Source organism: Apodemus sylvaticus, chromosome 16 (assembly GCF_947179515.1).
Source record: "Apodemus sylvaticus chromosome 16, mApoSyl1.1, whole genome shotgun sequence".
Lineage (NCBI taxonomy): Eukaryota > Metazoa > Chordata > Mammalia > Rodentia > Muridae > Apodemus > Apodemus sylvaticus.
Window position 1 is genome coordinate 40,101,229 of NC_067487.1, and position 8,494 is coordinate 40,109,722.

At 49.0% G+C, this 8,494-nt stretch overlaps 1 long non-coding RNA gene across 1 annotated transcript; it reads right to left on the reverse strand.

The window, feature by feature from the left end:
* Positions 1–698: 698 nt before the first annotated feature.
* On the reverse strand, positions 699–6,856 carry LOC127666968 (uncharacterized). The gene is made up of 3 exons (XR_007973752.1): positions 6,097–6,856; positions 3,525–3,926; positions 699–1,214 (listed from the first exon to the last, which is right to left on the reverse strand). It is a non-coding gene; the product is annotated as an uncharacterized LOC127666968 (long non-coding RNA).
* Positions 6,857–8,494: the final 1,638 nt, after the last annotated feature.

Sequence of the window (8,494 nt, forward strand, 5' to 3'; positions counted from 1 at the left end):
AGGAAACAGGAAGCCTGGCGGCCAGGAGGACGAAAATACAAAAACTCGCAAAAAGCACAAAGGAAACGGTAGAATTAATATCGCTGCTAAAACCTAGAGACCATCGAAACCAATTTGGCTGCGAAAATGAACCAAATTTTTGTCAGTGAACCTGTCAACCAAGGAAAGGCAAGACAAAGCTGACCTCCGCAAATCCAAAAGCACCTAAAGGGTCCACACTCAGCGAGGGGGCTCTGGCGGGAGGCTGTGGGGAGGACTGAGCCTGCTGCCCGCGAAGCCAGCCTCGCGTTGGCCCAGGGCTGATCTGGATTTAGGGACCCTAGTTCCTCTGTTCCATGGCCAGGCCCTGGAATAAACACCTAGAGAACTCCAGAAGCCAGCTCTGGCTGCCTCCTTGCTGCCCAGGGCTGAGGTGGTCCCTTCAGCAAAGGGGAAGGACACCTGCTGGGCTAAGAAAACGTCGCTGGCACGGTTTAATTTCTGCAGTTTTACAACAAATAGAAACGTTGCCTTCGGCTACCATAGCTCTATTTCAGGGAAAGCACAGAAAGCTAAACGTGAAGCAGCGAGAACATCGTCAGATTCCAGGAGACTTTTGTCAAGGATTAAAAGCCTAGTATGACGTGCTTAGAGTCAGTTTTCTTCAAAATATGGACTATCTTCAAAAGGCAAACGTTGTATGAAATTCAACAGTTTATTAAAAGGATATGCATAATTAAAAAATGGCATTTGGGGAAAATGATAGCATTTTATTTACTAGCTGGACTTTTACTCAAAAGGGCTGACTCTTGCAACAACAATGAACCCATTTAAAAAGAGTGCCCTGCGTTTACTTAAAGAACTGGCTTTACTTAAAGATTTACTCTGAGCCAGGTGTGGGAAAGCAAACCTTATATCCCAGCACTCAGGGTGCAGAGTCAGGCAGATCAATGTGAATTCAAGGCCTGATTGGTCAGAGAGAGGGGAGGGAGGAGGGGGCGGGGAAAGAGAGGGAAACTGACAGAAACACAGACACACACACACACACACACACCGATTTACTCTGAATATAAAAAACTGAGTTTTTAAATCTTGGTATTTTTAACTGAAATGTTATGTTTGCTCCTCTTTTTCCGTCTTCCAGGTCTTTCCACGAAACCCAATGGTCAGGACCTCACGGCCTCTCCAGCACTGGCTCTCCGTTGCTTTCTTGAGGACCACCATTGTCATTGTGACTGGGAAGAGAAGGAATCTCAGAGTAGTGTCAGTGCCTTCCTCCACTGGCCAGCAAGGATGAACAAACACCTCCCCCCAAGCTGACTGTTATTTGTACTTCAGCCTCTGAGAATCTAAGGTTTTCAGTTTCATGATGTTCCACTTGCCAGTTGGTGGCGCTGCTTCCTTAGCGACCAGAGTCCTATCTGGCAAGTGAAGGTGTCCTGGAGTGTTTTGGCTTTTTTCCCCTTCCCTATCAGCCTTATAAGTTCCTTCTGGTGTCACAGGAAGGTCTTGGGTACTTCTCAGTTGCTGTCCCTTATAGGGTGACAGAGAGGAATCTAGGAGCACTATACTTGTTGCCACCCAGCTTCCCAAGGATCATTTGCCAAAGGTACGGATGGTCCTTTCCCTAAAGAATATTTTTGGCCCCTCAGTAAAAATAAAATAAATAAAAAATCAAGTGTTGCTTCTGGCGTGAGATTGTTATGGAGCTCAGGTCTGATGTCTGATTCATGTATCCAAGCCTCTGGTCTCAGCACACCGAGGACTGTTTCCACTAGGACGATTCTATGGATGTTACTACTAGGACTCCCAGAAATCACATCTTGCATTGTTTCTTTCAGGACCAGTTTTGCTGTCTTGGATATGTTGTGATGCCACAAGAATCAATTCCAGTTACAATGTTTAAGAAAATTACCACAGAGTCTGCCTGGGTGGCTGTACTGTGCTTGAGAGAGACTGTGCTGAATAGAACATTTTACAACACGAGAATAAAACTCTGGCCAGGACACCAGAGGCTGTCGTCAGTGCGTTTTTATTTGATATGAAGGTGTCTGAGCAGCAGCCCAAAGGTGCCCTCTGTTCTCTAAGGCTCCCTGGTGCCAAACACTGAAGAGCAGCAGACAGTGGGCAGGAAAGCACTGGGCAAACAGGAGGCCTGACAGAAGCGGACATCTTCTCCACAGCTTGCAGGACAGAGCCACCGCGCTAGCCATGGCATCTGGAGTAAGAGTTCTTGGGGTGCTGACTGAGGCGCTTGGCCTGGGGACCCTGTCTTGTAAGAAGGGACTGCAGCAGTACAAGCCTGTAGGGTGCTGCCCAGGGTTCTCCTCCGCGACCAAGCCTTTGGCTTGTGGCATCCAGGAAAGAAGACAGGCAGTGAGCTCACTCTGTGCTCTGCCAGAATCTATTTCTCAGAGCAAGCCTGCCACCAGACTGGGGAGAGCCTCCCCCAAGAGAAGCTCACAGAGGAGAACTCTTCTGAGGCCAGATAGCAAGGCAGAGGCCAGAGGGTGTTTTATATCTATGTCTATGTCTGTGTCCGTGTCCGACTCCCTGTCTCTGTCTATGTCTATATCTATGTCCATGTCTGTGTCTCTGTCTATGTCTCCATCTATCCATCTATCTATCCATCTATCTATTCATCTATCTATCTATCTATCTATCTACCTAATGACTTTGTCATTAATTTAGCCAAGGCATTCAAAGCCTCTTTCACGCTCACAGACTACAAATTCGATTCTTGGTATAAAGTGTACAGACACCAGGAAGAACCTTGTTTGTCACCCTCTGATGTGCTTTCTTTGTGTCCATTTTCCCCAATTACACAGTAGAGGAAAGCAGAGCCTGCTCAGCAGCTTGGGTGTCATGAGGCACAGCCTGGCCAGACAGACAGACAGCGCTGCTTTATATATATATATATATATATATATATATTCTGCCTAGGGAAGAGAGGTGTGAACCCTGGTGGCTATGGGCAACTGCTGGTTTACCTAGCCCACAACAAAGATGGGGAAGGGAAAGACGTGGGGACCAAAAACTCTATGAAAGCAGAGAGAAAACATGGGTGGGTTGGTGTCTCTATTGTGCCACTGGGGTTCCTGTCTGGATACAGGAAGTGGTCGCTTCAGGTTCCATATTCCCAATGTAGTGAGACACAGCTACGGTCACCCCCATTGATGCTTGAGCACCTCCCTTGTCCCAGGCCAGGTATCATCCTGGAGATAGCCACCACCACCTCACCCCTATCAACTGCAGATTTCCATTCATTTGCATGGCCATCTGGGCATTTCTCCTGTCTTTCCCCACACCTGAAAATCACTTTGTAGACCAAGGTGACCACCAAGTCAAAGATCTCCCTGCCTCTGCCTCCCTCCTGCTGAGATTAAAGGCACATGTCACAGTGTCCTGCTTGGAAATCCTTTACCTGGAGTCCTGACCAGATGCTAATTTTATATTCCCAACAGAGAGATTGTTAGGGGGAAACAGACTCTCCTCTCCACCTGCCCAGTCCCCAGCCCCTGTTTCTGTCACATTTTATGTCCTACCTTTGAGATGAATGCACAACATTTCCATCCTCTAGTCTCTGTGTCTGCATAGAAGGCAGGCAGGGATCTGCTGGATAGCTGGGCTTCAGGGTATACTGGACTGCAGTCATATTTACAGGGAAGCAGACAGCAAGACTGGAAAGCAGTTTCTTGAGGGACTGTCAAACCAGAGGTCTTCTAAGTCAGAGATATGAAGGGCAGAAAGTCATGGCTCTAGGTCTGCTCAGGGCAGGACTGGAGGAGGCCAGGAGCCACTGGTGCAGAATCCCAAGACAGCTTCTTCACACACAAGAGCCAAAAAGATAGCTCTAGATCCAGGCACACAAGGACATCAGCAGTGTGTTCCCTGGGATGGATGACACTGAGCCTTCTGCACCCCATCTGTGGGTGGTCTTCACAATCCTGAAAGAGGCATGGGAGGCAATCAAAGGACCCTGAATCCTGGTGTTTACAAATCCACAATATAGAAAATAAGTGACAAAGGCCAGAGTTCTTTTTAGAGCACATAAAACAAGGAGTTGAGGGGAGAGAGGAGAGCAGAGCAAAGCCCCTCTGCAGTGCTCAAGTCTGCGGAAGGACAGGGTCCTCTTGTAGGGTCTGTGGGAATCTCTGAGTGAATCCTGACATCTCACCCTGGCTCTGGGATGCTCTCCTGTCAGTCCAGCATCCTGCCTGTGGGCAGCATGATGGTCAGTTGGTGATGCTCCCTTCAGAGCCTGTCTAATAGAAATAGTAGCAGGCTCAAAAGTAAAATATCTATAAAGTTTCCATCCGTGCCACCTTTGTCAGTGAGAAGACATACATCCAATCACTTAAAATAGGGCTTCCCCTAAGCAAGCCAGAATTGCTGGGCCAGGTTAATCCCCTGCATTACTGAATGCTAGGATCCCAGCAGCAGGTGCCCTGCTGACTAAGATTCCCTGCAGAGTCAATATCCTTTGCTTGCTCCCTGGCTAGGTCTGGCCAACCTTTAAGTCCCATGGACTCACAGTCAGGCAGCATTGAAAGGCACCTGTAGTTCAAACCATTTCACAGCCAGAGAAACCTGCAACTCTGGGAACCTGGGAGGATGCTGCAGGAGAATGATTCCCAGTGGAGACCTGTAGCCCAGGTCCTGTTCCAGATGCCTCACCATGGGGAGGATGCACAGGACCCTGCAACCTGTGGCAGGAATTCCCCAGTGAGCTCAGCAACTGATCACCAGAGACCAGGATAGACTCAGGATTTGTCAGGACTCCTGGGTGTAATCACTGCTTGCTTATCTGCCTGCTCTGTGGCTGCTGCCTTCTGGCCTTTGGCAGCAGGGAGCCTTAGAGAGCAGCAGGCACCTTTCTGGCAACTTAGAGCAAGGTCTGAGCCAAACAGGATCTGTGCCTAAACCTCTCCAGCCCCAGAAGCCAACTATCTTCAGGGCAGCTCCCTGCTTCCAAAATTAAACACAAGATTTGCCTTCATTGCTCCGTGCCATTTCTTAATCTTGTAACAAATAATTTCAAAGGGAACTTCTGGGTGGTGTCCTCCCATTTTCGAAGGCACTGATTGCAGCTGGGATCGCCTATTTTTCAAATTCACGAAAAGGCCTGAGATGGGGCAACTGTGATTCTACCTCCAATGGGAAGGCAGGTCTGGCTTTAGGCTTTTGCGATTCAGGGAAGTTGTTGTCCTAGGCACTAAAGCTCTGCCCTGTCTGCTGGCCTCTCCATAGCCATCTTTTCTGAGGAAGCCTCCCTGTTATCAGCTGGAATGCACTTGTCCAGTGGGCAAGCAGTCATAGATAGCGGCCTGATGGCACCTCACTGGCACCGTGCGGGTTTCAGCCCAGCCTTCATGTCCTGGAGAAGTCCGTGGTTAGTGTGCCTGTCAGCTTTTCCACATTGGTAGCGGGCTCGCCCGCCCAGAGCAGAAACCACATTTGGAATTCTAGCCAGAAGGAAAAAGGGTCCATTTGCCCTTTTTCCCAGCTCCACTCCTTCTTGCCCACCATCCAAAGGTAGGGAGAAAAGATGGTAAATAGGGGGTGTGGACCTGTTTGGAAGTAGTTTTGGGGACAATTTCAGTCTCTGTTGTGAGGATACCAACAGTCCAGTTCAGCAGTGTCAGGATACCAAACATAAATCAGCAGAATCCAGCAGAAGCAGCCAGGCCTCCGCCGAGTCAGCACGAGTCAGTGGGAGTGACCAGGGCCAAGCAGGACACCTGGAGAAGTTCTCTGTCGTGCCTCACTTAGAGAAGATCAGCAAAGCCTTGCATGCTGGGCAATGCAAGTGAGCCATCACTGTCTATTGAGTCCTACTTACACTCTCTCCAAACTAAAAGAGACATTAGGACCTTAAGGCTGGAGGCACAGACTCAGGACCACAATGGAGGACTGGGTGGAGCCTGAGAGCTGAGTCAGGACAGGGAGGAGTTGAGTTTGTACTCAGCACAAAGGCCATGGCTGGAAAGTCAGTGGGAGAGACCACAGGACTTACTTATACACCCCTGCCTTGCTGGGTTTTGGAAGATGAGTCTCTTCCTTTGTCCTTTGACAACTGTTCTGTTCTCTCACAAATGCTGCATTCTATTAACACACCTGGCTTTTGTCAGGAAGCTGGCAGTGGTCCCTCTGCCCTGCAGTCCACACTCTGATCATGGAGGGAGAGGTAGGCAAACTGCATCAGAAATGGCATGTGAGGACTTAGGAGTCTCCACCATGGGACAGAAACAAATACAGTCATCGCCAATCCATTCCCCTCTCCTCAGGCTTCATACGCCACGTCTCTTGAGAATAACAGATGGGGAAACAGGGGTGGAAGAAATAGTCACATAGATGTAGGTTTTTCATATAATAAGGCACTTAATGTGGAAAATAGAGCTGGGATAATTTTATTCATACCTACCTCCAGCTAGAAGAGAATACACTCTCAATGTTTTCTCTGGCAGTGCCAAGGACTCTGTGACAGGCAAATGCTCTGCCACTGAGTTAGATTCACAGTCAGTAAAATGGCCTTATGTTATTGAATTCAGGCAAAATATAGCAAGCAGCAATCTTAAAGTAGGTATCAGTTGAGAGTATCGATAAACTTATCAATGTTGACTTATCAACTCTACCTGTTGATACAAGGTAGTAAGTAAGCTAAATCTGGCATCACTCCTCAAGAAAACATGTTAAGCCCATATGACAGAGGAGAACTATACAGGATATGAAATAAAGGGAAATATATTTTAATTATAATGATTTTTTTTCAGACTATGAAATAGTTACATTATTGTAGCTGTAGTTGATTAGCCCATCCTAATCTTCCCAGCAGTGGTGGAGTTTGCTACCCACCCCAGCACCCTGGACTCTCGAATCAAAGACATTTGCCTGTAAACATAAGATACATAAATAAGTAAATCTTGAAAATAAATCAGTTTTGTTGTAGTATTGCCTATGAACGATTTTTGTTTGTTTATTTTGTTTTTTCGAGACAGGGTTTCTCTGTGTAGCCCTGGCTGTCCTGGAACTCACTTTGTAGACCAGGCTGGCCTCGAACTCAGAAATCCACCTGCCTCTGCCTCCCAAGTGCTGGGACTAAAGGCATGTGCCACCACCGCCCCACCCAGTGCCTATGAACGATTAATATACACATCACAGTTTACCTCTGGCTTAGATATACTAAAAGATTTATCAACATGTAAGACAAACATTTAAAAGCTCCCAAAGAGATCAATAGGTCAACCTGTCTACCTTCCTCCCCTCCCCCAGCCCCTCCCCACTGGTGGTGGGTGAGAGAGCTCACTGCCAGGAAGCCTGGCCTGGACAGGTCATGAGAGCAGGGGACCTGACTGGCCCCTCCCCTGCTGCAGCACTGGGCCCTGTGTCTCACCTGGGCAGCAGGGTAGAGCTGGCCAATCAGCCTGTCCTGAGGTTTGGAGAACAGGGGACCCAGGTGGCTGACCAGCTCAGATACCTCTCAGGCCCAGATCCAGGGCTTTCAATTGGCCCATCCCAACGTCTACCCCATGAATGAACGGCTGGAGTGGTTGGCAGTGTATCTGCCAAAGCTTGGAACACTAAGCCTCTCCCTGTGTGGGCAGCCTTGTGTTTCACTAAGCCCTGCCCTGTGTGGGCAGCTGTGTGTTTTACTAAGCCCCGCCCTATGTAGGCAGCCCTGTGTTTCACTAAGCCCCGCCCTGTGTGGCAGGCTTGTGTTTCACTAAGCCCCGCCCTGTGTGGGCAGCCTTGTTTTTCACTAAGCCCCGCCCTGTGTGGGCAGCTGTGTGTTTCACTAAGCCCCGCCCTGTGTGGCAGCCTTGTGTTTCACTAAGCCCCGCCCTGTGTGGGCAGCCTTGTGTTTCACTAAGCCCCGCCCTGTGTGGGCAGCCTTGTGTTTCACTAAGCCCCGCCCCGTGTAGCAGCCTCCTGTTTCACTAAGCCCCGCCCTGTGTGGGGCAGCTGTGTGTTTCACTAAGCCCCGCCCTGTGTGGGCAGCTGTGTGTTTCACTAAGCCCCGCCCTGTGTGGGCAGCCCAGTGTTTCACTCCAGCAGTGGAACAAACCCTGAGAGGGAGAGTCTGTAAGCAGGAAGAGAGAAAGTCAATGGTGGTTTAGTTTCTCAGGCCCTACTGAGCTCTGGGTCTCTGCCTCCCTCCTCGATGAAGACATTATTCTCTTGTCTGTCTTCCCTGTCTGTTCCTCTGACACAGATGCACCCTTTGAAGTCCTCAGAGACACTTCTGGCCATCACCTGCTAGGGCACACCCAGGTTTCCTGGAGCAAGATGGATGTAAAATTGGGGATTGACTCCATTTATGACTGAAGACCCACCCGGGGTGGTGGTTTGTGTCTTCAGTCCTAGCACTTGGGAGGTAGCAGCAGGTGGGTCCCCATGAGTCTGAGGCCAGTCTGGTTTCCATAGCAAATTCTACACCAGCTGGTGTTACACTTCGGCTACAGAGTATGACTCTATCTCAAAAAATTAGAGAAACAAAACCCAGACTAGCAGATAG